The sequence below is a fragment of the Meleagris gallopavo genome, chromosome 22 (genome assembly GCF_000146605.3).
Source record: "Meleagris gallopavo isolate NT-WF06-2002-E0010 breed Aviagen turkey brand Nicholas breeding stock chromosome 22, Turkey_5.1, whole genome shotgun sequence".
Classification (NCBI taxonomy): Eukaryota; Metazoa; Chordata; class Aves; order Galliformes; family Phasianidae; genus Meleagris; species Meleagris gallopavo.
Window position 1 is genome coordinate 10,397,821 of NC_015032.2, and position 13,231 is coordinate 10,411,051.

Consider the following 13,231-nt stretch of genomic DNA (forward strand, 5'->3'; position numbering starts at 1 on the left):
TGCTTACCTTTGGAAGGCCTCCAGCATGCAGGGAACTCCTGTGAGATCCCTTTACCTCCACTGCCAACCCTTAAATGAGGGCTGGCAAGGGGTGGATCCTGGCTCCAGCCCTTCCATCACTTAGTGCATTGCTTGCAGCTGAGCTCCCCTGGGCTGCCCTGCCTTCCCACCAGGTGCTCCATCACTGCTTCAGGCCGTGTCTCAGCATTTCTGCTTCAGCATCTCACTCTGGAACCACACTGAAATATAAGGGAAGGATTTTTGAATGTTATGAGTGCGATCTAGATCCTAGAAATCACAGAGAGTTTAGCTGTTGATTTCAGTTCGGACAGGCTTCAGCCAATAGTACGTATTTTAGTTAGATTCTGTTATCCAGCAGATATCTATATTATGATGTTAAATTCCTGGAAAGATGCCGATGAGTTTTGAGTCTGTTGAAACTCTTGCAGCATGCATCCATCGTAGGACTCAAATCAATTTGGAGCCCTCTTAGTTTGGTATCAGTAATTGCTTCCAACTTCTTCCATCTTCATAAGTAACAGAGATAGCATGACTGCTGTTGATCCACATGGTGCTAAAGCAGTTTATAGTTTACACAGATATCACAGATTGCAAACAGGACAAAAAAGTTCCAGGATGCTTCTACTGAGGTTATTTTAATAAGGAATGAAAACCTGTAGAGTGGCAGACGTGTAATGAAAGTTAAACCTCGCAGCTGAGCACCCCTTGGCAGTTACACGTCCCAGTTTTCCAGAAAAAGCCTTTCACTGCTATTGATTTATGAAGACACGTCTCCGCCCTCCTATCTTTCCCCAGTTTGTAGGATTTGGGCTCCTTGTGCCCGATTCACCTAAGTTTGTACTTACCAGTCAATTAGTTGCTCTGCTTGCATGTGCAGAGGCTGATTTTCCAGGATGCAGAGTATAAAATAGGCTGTGTACTGCGTGGTAGGTTCCAGTGTTTGATACGTGGCTGCACAGTCTGAGGGAGCCAACTAAAATATTTCTCTTCTATATATAGTCACCCGAAATCCAGCAGCAAAGACACATCTGAGACCTGTACTCAAGACTAGCTTACTTCTTAAGATGTACTTTTTCCTCCTTATTATTGGAATATTTTTTAAATTTCCACATGGTTTTGCAGGAAGTGCCTAATGCTTTCACGATAAATTTAAATCTAAAAAGACAAGACAGAAAAAAGCATCAGAATTTTTAATATTGCCATTTGATGAGAAAAGAAATCACTTTTGTTTGTGTTTGAAGGAAAGACCGTAACTTTCCTAACTTCTTTAGGCATATCTTTCCCGCTCTTTACAATCAAAGCAAGGTCTAATTTACACCGCCACTGTGCTTAGATCTCTTATTTGAAAGAAGGGACTGACTTTTGGTCTGGCATAAATGTGTCACGTTTTATTTGGGCCACGAGGATGATCCCATCAGTGACTTTAGCCAAAGGCAGCCACTGCTCTCTGACTTGGCTTAGGAGACGCTCCGACCTCCTGCACTCCTGAGGCTTTGGGCCAAACTGCCAGCATTGCTCTTCTGTATTGTGATCAGTGCAGGTCTGTATTTTTTTTGCATACTTATTTTTAGATAATATCAGTTGAGAAAAGAGGGGAAAAAAGGTAAAACCTCGTGCTGGATCTGAGCAAACAGAAAGGTCAGCGGTTAAGTTCTGCCTTATGTATTGTATATGCTGAAATGTCCTTTTAATAAATTAAAACACAAAATGAAAGAGTAGCTGAACGCTAGCATTTGGCCTTGCAACATAGGTCAAAGGTTACTTTTTTTTCTCAAAAACGGTTTTGCAAATCTTTTTCAGAGCTGATAGATACACACCTTAGCTGGATACAAAACATTATATGAAAAAGAATGACAGATCTTTGATCCAAGCAATCAAAAAGAAAGGTAATTGGTATTTTTCTGCCTTTTCTCCAGCTGTGTGTTTCTCTTAACCTTTATTTATTTATTTTTTCAATTTAAAAGTCATGCCCCTTTTTATTTGGCTTAGAGAGTTTAAAATCTCACTTCATTTAATTTTTTTCTCATTCTTTTTCTTCCCCACATGTGTACCACGGAGCTGTCCTGAATTAGCTGGGCCTTGGTGGGCAGGGAAGGAGAGATGGGGCTGCGCGTGCGGGGCGGAAGCATCCTGCTGCTCCCAGGCGGCAGCTAGGACATGGTTTGCCTGCTCACGTCTTCATGGCACGCTAAGAGCTCAGGGTTCAACTTTCCGGTCCCTGAAATGCCATCAGGCCTTCTCCACGTGTCTTGTGCTGCACGCATGTAAAACGCTTCCTGGCTGTATTAGCAGAGCAAATGTGGAATACCTGGGATCTCTGCCCAGCAGGGTGCTGCAGGGTGGAACCCGTGGAGGTCAGCTTTGCCCCTGATGGGACCCTCACTGCTGCAGGATCCTAAAACCCCAGACAGTGCCACGGATACGGTGCAGTGACTGTGTTGCCTCCACTGGTGTTATTCCAGACACATATGTGGAATGACACAGTAAAGTCGTTATTCCAGTGTGTTTGTGGATGTGTGTGTGCACGCATGCATATGAGTGTGTGTGCATGTATAATCAATTACAAGGAGCCTGACTCGTTGCCAGCTAAAATTGGAGACTGTTTTCTGTCTCTGGACAGAAGCTCGGATTTAATACAACCCACTATCATCCCACAAGTGAATACCCTCCAGATTTCTATCTGAGAAGATGCAAATTAGAGTCTTAAACATCTCTGAGGACTGGAGCCTGAGGGACTGACTAACCCAACAAAGCTGAGTGCTTAGGACAAGGGGGAACAGTTTTTAAGCAAAAGAGAGGAGGTTTAGGTTATGTGTAAAGAGGAAATTGTTTACTCAGAGGGTAGTGAGGCCCTGGCACAGCTGCCCAGAAAAGCTGTGGGTGCCCCATTCCTGGAGGCATTCAAGGCCAGGCTGGATGGGGCCCTGGGCAGCCTGGTCAGTGGCTGCCAGCCTGTGGCAAGAGGTTGGAACTGGATGGATGGGCTTTAAGGTCCCTTCCAACCCAAGCAATTCTGTGATTCTAACTTACACTTGAGAGACATTTTAACCATGTTACTGAAAGGAGATCTATGGGATCTCAGAATAGCAAGTTCAGTGCATGATCTCAGCTTCTTCTGAAGTGTAGATACATCTCAGTTTGCTCGTTTTGTTTACCCTGCTATTGAAACCCAAGTCACTGAGATTACACCTCAGTCTGGATTCATGTGCTCCCGAAATCTGAAGATGGGTGATGCCACCAGACTGTGTGGTAGTGACTCCAAGCAGTCTTGGAATCCATTTCTCCAAACATGCATATATTCATTAGATTAAGGGGCTCTGGTTGTAAATCAGGACTTTCCTTGCTGGATTTACACAGCCTTCCCTTGGAGCTCTAGCATTGCCCAGCCTTAACTGCCCCTCCTTCCCTATGCCACATGGATTTAGCAGGAATTCAGGGTGCCTACAGGACACTGAGGCCAACTGATAACAGGGACCGACCTTATCATTCAGAAACAACAAAAATCCAATTTGCAACTTGCAGCAGCTCACACAGAGGGAACCCAGCTATGCACTTGAGCATGGTCCTGCAGCACATCCACAGAGTTTGCATTCCACACCGTCCTGCTGCAACTGGAGCTCTGTTCAGATTGCTGTCCCTCTATAACCTCAGCCCACAAAACCTGCTGCTGACCTCCAGTGCAGCACGCAGGAGGGAAAGTGAAGCCTGCAGGCTGGGTGAGCCCATCACTGCACCGTCCCAGCTGCCTGGGGCTGCGAGCTGGACCGCACTCAGCAGGCTCGTGGTCTGCTGCTGCTGCTTTCACTTCACACCACGCTCAGGCTGGGAAGCAGAACCAAAAAGGGACCCCACAGAAGGCTTAGCAGGCCATTTAATTACCTGCTCCTTCACCTAATATTTAACCCTTCTTAGACCAAGATGACTATCGGCTCTGATGTTTCCATTAGTCGAGGCTGCATTAGAAGAAAGGAAACTTGCACAGCATTTTTGGAACGCTGGCATGTCAATAAATAAATCGCCCCGCAGTCTCAGCCCACTCGTTTTTAGAAAGGAAATGACCCTGTGAGAGTGGGTGCCCACTTCTTTTACCTCACCGCTATTTTTAGCTGAGACGCCGAAAAATTTCCATTGAAGACCTGCTCCTCTCATTTCCTGGGTAGAGCAAACAGGAAACCCTTCTGACAGCGCAGGAGGGCCGGGCCTGAAAGTAGACCGACCTCACCTCCCTCTGGCTGCTTGCTCGCACTGCAGCACACCGAGCACTGCTGCGATGTGATCCGTGTGCGCGGCTGCACCCCGCCGCTGGGGCGGAGCAGAAAGCCGGGCAGCAGGAGAGGGCAGGCTGTGCTCGGCACGTGTGCTGTGCAGCAGGCACCAACTAGTTGAAATCGGGCTTCTCCTGGCTGGAATGAGAAAGAAGAGCTGAAATCCAGGCTGTTTGCGCAGGGATTTTTGAGCACAGAGGGTGGAAAGTGCTGTCCTTGTGTCGCAGCACGCAGCAGAGAGCAGGGCGGCTCGTAGTCCTTGAGGAGTACAGGCATACAGCAGAGAGCAAGGTGGAGCTTCACATTAAGCAGATACTTCATTTTTTTCTGGGATAAGTTCCATTGCTTATAGAGAGATTTCAAACTAATAGTCATACCTCTTAAAAATTGTCGCATGTGCTCTCCCAGAGATAGTAAGAGATTGGGCACAATATTATAATAGCGATAAATTGCCACTTTTCATAAACATTTCTTGTTTATTTGTAGAACTGTGGAGTCTTACAGCTGCATACCTGTCAGTCAGGCTTGGGTGAGGAATTGCTTTGTTTTGAATTAGTCTGTGGCTTAGCATTGAAATAACAATGGGAAAAATAATTTAGATTTGGATTCTGAAGCCTTAGAAAATTTGGCCTTTTTTTTTATTTTTAAGACAAATTTGTCAGAGGAAATAAGCAGTTTCCAAATGGAGGATCCCCCCAGTGAATACAGCACTGAGCAGCTGCATGGAAACAGCCCCAAAACAGGCAGTTTTGGAGTTTGGCACCAAAGCACTCATCTTTTAGGTCTCTCCTAACAAAGTCACTGCCTAGATAGAAAGCTTGTGCTACGAGGGACCTGGCACCTTTGTTCAGGTTGTTTTAAACAGAGAATTAAGTGATTCGGTGTCTTCTGCTGAGCCTTACTGACAAACCTGTTCCAGCCTCTCAGACTGTTAGAGCAGTGCATTGAAATTTGTTTCTGCTGCAGCCTGCAAACAAACTAGAGCAAAAATGTGGACCGAATAGAGGCACCGGTGAGGTGTTTTTCAAAAGAAAAGAAACACGAAAAAGCCAACAGCTGAATTGAAGCCTCTGTCTTTTCAGCACTACCCACTTTATCTCCTCCAAGTCAGGCCCTCCTCTGTTCAGAGTATTCTCATCTCATCCTGGAGAGAAATGTTGCCATGTTCAGATGCTTACACCTTGGTCTCAGTTTGCCCGGATGGAGGAGCTGTCTGTGAAGGAGGGCTGTGCTACGCAGGGGATGCAGTGTGTGCCAGGGACATGGAACAGGTTGTCAGTTGTGTTTTCGTGGCACTTGAAGCATGCCGAACACCACCTCAGCCCCCTCTCTCCTCTCCTTCCCTCTTGCTTGCCAAAAGCGTGTGGCATGGATTATTTGGCCAACGTTCTTTTTAGTTTTAATCAAAAAGTTACAGTAAGAACAGAGAGAGGATGTTCTGAATTAACGGCAGGCTGCCCAAGGACTGCTTTTACTTCTCGTGACTTTGAAGTGCTCTTAACATTTCTTCCTCTTTCTTTTATTTCACAGTGAACGAAATTATCAGGAAGGAATTTTCTGGACTCCCTGCCAGAAATCAGACATAGAAGAAGATTTGTGAGACAGCTTCTACCAAATCCTTCCATAACTGACCTCTTAGATCCTTCCAGTGCCCCTGCAACCTCCTGCTTCCTTAACTGTTCATCTCAAGGCACCAGTTCAATGCAAGGAACAATGTATTGGCATCAAGCTGACAGCCTTGACTAAGCAACTCGCCACCTCTCTCTGTAAACATGGAAAAGGGCACCCTTCCTTTCGTCCAAAGATCGCATTGTTCTCATGTAACAGAGCATCTGTCTGAGGAAACACTTCAAGCCTGCTGCAAAAATCTAGCTGTGTATCGATGCATCTATCTCAGAATAAGGGAGAAGTAGATGGCACTCCTGAACGCCACACAAAGCAAGGGAGGTTATATATTAGTCTTTTTATTTGGGTGGGGTGGGAAACAAGGGAAGAAAGAGTAATATATTCCGTAAAAGAGCAGCAGCACTGTGCAGCTCACTAACAGTGGCTTGCCTTCCAGGTCGCAAAGCCCTTCTGAAAAATTCTGTTGTAGGAAACTGAGGCAGCTCAAGCTCACTCTGCCTTTATCCAGTCTGGGAGCAGAAGTTGTATTTTCTGACCCCGAGCACCGTGATCAGTATTTCAAGCAATAGATGTCAACAGAACCCGGGAGTTTTCTCCATTTTTTCTTGTCAGAATGAACAGGGATTTGATGGAGAAGGATGCTCTGGAGAGCCAGTGAAAAGAGCAGTTCAGCAGCTGTTACACCTATCTCAAGGTAAATGAAACCCACGTAAACAGAGATGAATGTATAGGAGTCACAGTAAACCCAAATATTTTATGACCCATCCTCATTTAGGCAGTGTACAAACACATCTTACATATTTTCTCCCTAATAAATTGCTGCTGCTTCTTCTCATGTAGAGCCCGCTCTTGGCTGGTACCTTGTCTCATGTAGCAGCTGTAATGTTTAACCACACAAGCTGCAGAGGAAAATAATTGCATTTCACAGAAGCTGTATGTTCCAGAAAAAGTATACACTTACAATTCTCTGTCTCTTTAGCACTGCAAAGCTACCAGCGGCTTCTGGAAAGGTTAAAGTTCCATGCGAGGTAGCATGTAATGTTTTGCTTTGTGTGTTTGAATGTAATGTACTGACAAATGCTTGTCACGGTAAGAGCTGCCTGCAGCCTGCAGCCGTACAGCTCGCGAGTTTGTGACGTTTCTCAGTGCATCTCTGGTACCCCAGTGGGATGAAAGCACACCTGGAGTGGCTGATCTCTGCAGTGAGAGGCTGCTGCTCTGTGGGCAGCAGTGGTTTGTGAATGAGGAAAGCTGCACTGTTCCAGGCACTGAGCCTGAACTCATAGAAAACACAGCAAACCCGCCCTGTTCTCAGCTGCTTCACAGCAGACTTCAGCCGTGTGCCCACGTGCTCACAGCAGCCACTGGGCCATGTGAATTTGAAGACCAGCAGAGCAGCTGCCTGGTTTGTTCCCCAGTACTGCAAGAAAGATGCTTGCACCAATCCCACAGACTTCAGCAGGGATAAAACTGGGGCTGCGGTGCCTGCTGCATAGTTCAGTTATTGATAGTTAAACAGCATTTATACTGCACAGCACTTCAGCTGGTTCACACGCCTCAGAGGAGCTACTTTTTCAATTGTTTTTAACCCGCCATATTGTTGGAATCGACCATCTGTTATGTAATTTTAATGCATTTTAATGGATTTTTCATTTTGAAAACTTGCTAATGCCAACAGTTGCCTGTCAGAAATTCTTTACTGCAGCCGAGCAAAAGAAGAGCCCAGATGGGTCTCTGCCTGGAAGTACCAGAAATGGCCATCTAGTTTTCCCTGATCCAACCTGTAAGGGTAAGACAGGAGAAATGAAAAAGTAAAAACAAAAATCCATTCAGAGCAAACCAAAGTCCCCAAGGAACTGACAGAAACATTTCTTTTGCTGGATCTCAAACGAAATACTAAAGAATGTGAGCTGCTTTGCAAGACTGGAACTTGCTGCTTTGCTGGTGGCTGTCAGAATACAGCTGGCCGTGGCAGTGCCCTCAGTCAGATCCCACACACCGAATCCCCAGCTGCCCTCCCTGCAGCATGCAGTTGCACTACGTGTGTTTGTGCTCTTGACTGATTTTAATCGTCATTTTTTGTCTCCCAGTGACCATTTAAACATCTTTCTCCCCTTGCTGCTCTGTGCATAACCATATAAAGCAGACAGGAAGGCGTGGAGCCTTACAGAAGGCAGCGAGCCCTCAGCAGGAGCCACGCAGGCTGACCCCGAGCCCTGCAGGGCTCCTGAGCAGGATGTGCCCTTACCTGAGCATGAACTGGAAGGTCGGATGCATGCTGCTCTGGGGTGTTCTTTTGGGCAGTTTGCTTTGGAGAGCAGGAGGGGGGTTTATACATATATATTTAATATATGCTACAAGTGCTTTACTCGTGCTTGCACTAGCTGTATTTCCTCCTCCTTTCTAAAGGCATAGATACTAATCTGGACGTGTGTTAGAGTAGGGGCATATACATCTGTCTATATACTATAACCACATAAGTGTGGATGGTTATATATATACATGTACACATCCATCTGTGCTTCTCTCTGACCCACACACCAGTCCTACAGCTGGCTGCAGCCACGCAGACCTGCTGCCACACAAAGCCAGCAGCTGGAGCGAGGGTTCGTATGATGTATATAATATAGACTACATTTTAGTGGTTCTATTTACAGCTGCGTCAGGTCAGGCTGTGCTACTCTTACCTGCTTTTACACCAACCGTTAGTTACATAGAACAGCTTTAACCACTTTATATTTATTTCTGGAGAGAAGGAGTCTCCTCAGACATAGCGATATACGTTGTTGTCTCTTTTTAAAAAGAAAACAGATATGTTACAGATATATAGCTAGGCTGAAGAACTTCAGAATATGCATACTAAATTATTTCCTGTTCTTGCTGAGCAGTGTTCCTCCAGTATTAATACTCGTGGCATAACACGCCTCGCTCTCTCTCTTAGAAGCATTAGGTTAACCTCGGAAGAGTTAATGCCATTCTGTGAGCAATTCGTTCTCACTTTATCTGGAAGATAGCCATATTTGCACATGAGGAAATTCTGTCTTTCCTCAGTTATCTGAATGTTTCACCACAGTGCCTTCCTGCCATTGTACCAAAGGCCTCCTTGTGTGCAGGGTGTACAACTCTAATGCGTTTTCCATCAAAGTTATACCATGTGAAGTACGTGGGGCTCATTGGAACTCAGAGTTCATCTCTTTCTTTTTTCTGTGCGTGTGCATTTTTTTACTTCGTTTTTTCCATCCGAGCTTTGGCTGCAAGTACAGGATGAGCTTCTATAAACGTCTGCATCAAATATATGAATGCGTAAAATAAAACCATCGTTCACGATGTGTAAACAGTCTAAGAGTGGAATGGGAGTGGACAGATACCAGGGAGATGTTTTTGTGTCAGTTACGAGTGTCGGAAGCACAGTTTGCCAGGAGAGGAGTTGCTCGTGAATGCAATGAAATGCGAAGTCCCGTTTTTGTTTTTCTCCGTGAGAATAAGCAAAGTGGAAGATCTGAGCTGCGATGGGTGAAGGTGTCTAATGTACGTGTTGTTACTGGGAGAAAGAATGTAGAAGAGCCATGGGTTTTGCACTTGCTTTATTTGTATCCATGTAAATATGTATCACTTCCATTCTTCTTGTAGGGATACGGCATTTTCTGAATGTAGAATATTTCCAAAAACAGCACTATGTTATTCTCTATTGTATAAAATGCTGCTGCTTTATAACATATCTAAAACAGTTCTCAAATTAGCTAGCATGTTTTTAAAATGTATTTTGTAATCCGTATCTTTACCAAAAAAAGTGTCTATGCTTTTGGTCTGGCCAAATATGCAACGCCTTTTGGATTAAGGATAGTATTTATAAAGGATGGATCTTCATTTGTCGATGCGCGTTAATTTTCTATGCAATTGTTGTGGAATTGTTACTGCCCCCAAAAGTCGTGTTTGATCCATTTTCCAAAGACTTCAAAGACAGCTTTAAACACTTTCAAAGCATGTTTCTAAATATTTCAATCTTTTTATCCCCATATTTCTTTCCAAATTGCTTTCTAATAGAGAACAATTATCTGCCAGATGGGATTCAAGAAAACGACTCCCATCTTATTTTCAGATTTTGAATTGATTCACATCTTCATAAAGCCTATACCATGTGAAATCACCTGGTGTTCGCGTTTACCTGCAGTTCTCTTGGTTATTCACATGACATTTGGGTGAACTGCAGATTCTCCAGAAATTGACTGTTCTCCTCGTTGTTTACATCGCACTGATTCCATGTGTGTGTGTGAGGCATCTCACAGTGCCTGCTGTGACACACGGGGGTGACAGTCCTCAATTCATCTCAGTTCAGAATGAGTAATCCACCTTTTTGGAAGCCGGCATCTGTCTTTCACATCTGCTACTTTTATCAGTGCAGCAGGTGACAGTCGGTAGGAATTCCTTTAACACCACTCAGTATCTAACCCATCTGGTCTAAGCCATTTGTTTTGCCATTTTCCTTGTTCCTGGTATACGGAAATAAATAAATTGGGACCAAACCAACATCGCAGTGCAAATTGGAAATGAAGATGCTGACATTCTAATAGATCAAACGAGTGGTCACCTGGGGAAGAAGTTCATGTTTCTTTCCAATAACTCACTCAGAACAGCCAAATGGGGCAGAAAGTTCTAGAATGGCTGAGTCACCAAACGAATAATGTTCTGTGTCACCAGCGGTGTGCCGGTGGGATGAGCAGTCATTCCTCCAGAGCTGCAAGGACTGAAGTGCTGCTGTTGTGGCAGTGCTGCCAGCCCCTGAACACAGCAGTGTGGTGAGAGCTGGGATGCACAGCCAGGTACCTGACAGGGGCACTGCTGTGTCCTGGCTGGGACCTGTGTGTGTGTGTGAGATGATGATGTGTTCCCCTGGCTCAGGACGCCCAGGTCTCCTTGCAGACACTCTCTGTGCAAAGCCCTGTTAGCAGACATATATGCAAGAAAGCAATCATCTCTCAGATCATTCTAGCAGATGTCTTTTTAATCAAACTGTTTGTTCAAAAGCCTAACTTTAAGAACTGAAAGAGTTCATATCATTTACATTCCTACAACATGGTTAACCTCCAATGTAATTTTTTTGCTATCGTCTGTAAAATATTTTTATATATTGCCTGTACTGTGGTAGTTTAGCAATAAATGAGAGGATATCATCTGCTGCACGAGTGTTTGGTGTATTCTTAAACACCTTTCTCTCCCTTGACAAACAAATACCGAGGGGGTGATCCCCCACACGTGTCCCATCTCCCCCAGAATACAGTGACATGTAAGGCTCTCAGAGCACGCAGTGCTTCCTTGGAAATGAGATGCCTGGCATTCCCTTGAATGGAGATCCCATTCCATTTCTGTAGATGAGTTTGATTCGTACAGGGATACCTCAGTGAACTTCATTTGCTGTTATTGCCTGCTTTTCCTCATTTCATTCCCTACCCCTCACTGCCACCCCAGCAAAAAGCAGCAGACAATCCCCACCGACAGGCACTCTGCAGGGCTTCCCTCTCATTACAGCATTCATTCATAATAATGAGTAAATGCCCTTCCCCAGCAGTATAAGGTTTTCGGAGACAGGGATGTGCTCTCTTTAATTTTTCTTCATCTAAATCTTTGTTCTGCATTTCTCTACTGGAGACACTTAAAGATGCATTTTCGTACCTCTGGAAGGATGCCCAGGGCCCATTATGTCTCAGTAAGAGTTGAGTTTATACAGCACACAATTAAAGACATTTACCTTAACAAAATCAATATTATCCTTTGCATTTAAAAACAGAGATTTCAAACCATATTTGATGCATTTGTTGGACACGGAGCAAGTACTTTGCTTTGCTTATTCACAGAAGCCTCAGAGAAAGAGCCATGTGGAAGTTCTTAACTCAGAGTGCCCCATACAAAGGCTGGGAAGCTCATAAACCAGGAAGGCTTCGCCAGCAAAGAAGCTGTTACTGGCTGGGGGAGAACATTTTATGATGAGCAAATATACAGCACACAGGATTTTAGCTTTATTCAGCAACAGGAAAATTTAAGTAACTTAACCTGGAAATTCCACAGCTAAGGGCTGAGAACTTGAGCACCTGAGCTGATGCTCTGGCTTTAATTTATATCTTTGGTCCAAATGAAAAGACTGCAATGGCACCCCAGATTTTTAGCCTCAACAGGAAATTTCCTGGATTTGTAGACTTTACTCACTCCTTTATGCCCCTTCAGCACAGTTGATTTTTTTCCCATTTTACTTCTTGTGGTAGCAGCAAAGGAGACCAAGTCACGTTTCTAATGAACATCTGGGTTTCGTACAAGGACTCGCTTGTTCGCGTGCTCAATTGTGTAAATACGTGATCTACAAATAAGTTCCTTTTTTTTTTTTTTAAATACGGATGCAATTTACTCAATTTTAGAAGCTGCCCCTCAGCTTCATGCCAGATTTTTTTCTAAAAGCATCACCACTGTCTCCTTCAGGTGGCTGCTCGGAAGCAGTGCACAGCCATCCACCTGTCCCGGCCCTGGCTCTGCTCAGCCAGGCAGCACACAGCAGTGCATGGAGCAGAGGCAGTGCCTGTTGCAGATGCACAGACACTGATCTGTTTGTGCACTGCAGCCTGATGGCCACAACACCCAGAGCTTACCGTGGCTTTTGAATGAAGCAAACTCAGAGGCCCAAGCTTACCGAGCAGGGCTGAGACTCAGAGTGTCAGTTTCTAGAGAAACCCAGCTAAAAGCAGGGCAGAGGTAGGGGTTCCTTTTGGCACTCGGTGACACCGAGCTCCTCGCTGTGACCCTCCCCCAGGTACGTGCTGGGGATGGAAGCTGCTGACATGAAGGGTCCGGAGGGCTTCTGTCGGCCCAAGCAAATTTGTCATGCTTGCTTTCTGTAACGCCGCTGGAAGCTGTGAGAGCCACGAAGACCTCCCTGGGAGGCTGATGGAGACGGCATGGAGGAGCGCTGAAATCCGAGGCCGGCAGCTGTTTAATTTCTTGGCTTTCATCTTAGGATTCGCTGAAGGGAAGGGGAAGGACACAGAGAGCCCTTTCCTTTGAGTTGCAGCGGCCGCCGTGCAGCTCAGACTGGCATTAGCAGCAAAGTGCCTTTCCTGTTGTTTTTCAGTTTTCCAATTCTAAAACAATTCTGCAAATCAGGATCCTCACTGGCCACATACACACGGCATTGCAAGAAAGCATTCTGGCTTCACTTACCTTTAAAAAAGGCCACATAACATAAGGAATAAATGGGAGGAATATACACAACTGAGCCATACCCACACATCTTACATTTTCTACTCTTCCTTACGGGAAGGGGATCGCTAACACTG

At 45.1% G+C, this 13,231-nt stretch overlaps 1 long non-coding RNA gene across 1 annotated transcript; it reads left to right on the top strand.

Moving 5' to 3' along the window:
• The first annotated feature begins 1,547 nt into the window (after window positions 1–1,547).
• LOC109370798 lies at window positions 1,548–11,088 on the top strand. The gene is made up of 2 exons (XR_002121226.2): window positions 1,548–1,907; window positions 5,817–11,088. It is a non-coding gene; the product is annotated as an uncharacterized LOC109370798 (long non-coding RNA).
• The last annotated feature ends 2,143 nt before the right edge of the window (window positions 11,089–13,231 follow it).